The following is a 1,317-nucleotide window of genomic DNA, read 5'->3' as shown; positions in this document are numbered from 1 at the left end:
TAGATAGAGATATAGATAGATATAGATAGATATAGAGAGATATAGATAGATATATATAGAGACATAGATATAGATAGATAGATAGATAGATAGATAGATAGATAGATAGATAGATAGATAGATAGATATATATAGATATATAGATATTTGTAATAGTGAGACTTTTTCAGGTAATCACACATAACAAAGGAAACCTTAACGCTGCATATGTTTGAATATTGTTCGAAAAATTGGGTGAAGTGCTTTTACATGGATTTTTTTTTCAGTACATTTTAGTTTATTGGCATATTCGGTCTCACTTTCTGTCTCTATGCGTTCAATTTAACGGTGCACAATAAAAGTGAACGGTCTAAAACAAAAAGCATACCTAAAGTTTCATGTTACTTTCACTCAGTGTTATAATTTAATCAACGTAGATTTGTTCTTTTCCGAAAGCATACTTGTATTGTCATCCTTTTTGGGGGTAAATCATAATAAAAGTGACTACCACATGAAATGGATAGATGATATATTCAAAACTGCTGTCAACAAAGACGTTACTTGCATTTAATGACATCATGAATATGATCAACATTCGCCAAATTACTTTGGATATATACAAATGAGTACGAAATATTGCGGCAGGACACTTATGAACATCGGGCCTGATCGTCAGTAAAGTTTTATTAGAAAGCTGCAGTTATTTCAGAGTAACAGAAACCGTTTGAAGTTGGATTATCTGAAACCAGAAACTTTTTTATCTCAGGACAGAGAACTCTCAAATCCAGTTAGTGCAGATGTCCACGGGATCACGGGGCTCTCACAACATTGTGTTTCAGCTGCGCTATCTGCTTAGCACATGGGACTTGAATAAAGAAGTCGTGGTATTCCTTTTGAGTGGGCCCATGTGGAGCCTTACAGCACACACAGTCTGGTCCAAATATGGCACCGAAGGAACTGTCCGCGTGTGTTGTGTGGGATGGAGAAGGCAAAAGGGGAAAGTGTTTGATCTGAACCTTGTTTGGCAAATAAATTATGCTGAGTCGGCGTTACTATATTTTATCATTGTAATGATTAAGAACCATAAAGGAATATTAAGTTAGATTTTTCGGGCTATTATTATTATTATTTTATTATTTTTTTATTATTTTTGTTTTTGTGGATTACTCGTTATCTGTTGGAATCTTTGCTATTTGGATGAGAGCAAGTGCGCTTCCAATAAAAGAAATGCATCTTTCAATATGATTATGCTCCTGGTAGCAACATGAAGAGGTATAAGACACTTATGTGTCACTGTCTTTTATAATCATCTCTTCATTGGACTGTCGAGCTTTGCAT

The sequence above is a fragment of the Poecilia latipinna genome, unplaced genomic scaffold (assembly GCF_001443285.1).
Source record: "Poecilia latipinna isolate Pla-1442-1.1 unplaced genomic scaffold, P_latipinna-1.0 Scaffold250, whole genome shotgun sequence".
Taxonomy (NCBI): Eukaryota; Metazoa; Chordata; class Actinopteri; order Cyprinodontiformes; family Poeciliidae; genus Poecilia; species Poecilia latipinna.
Note: the sequence above shows the minus strand (reverse complement) of the source record.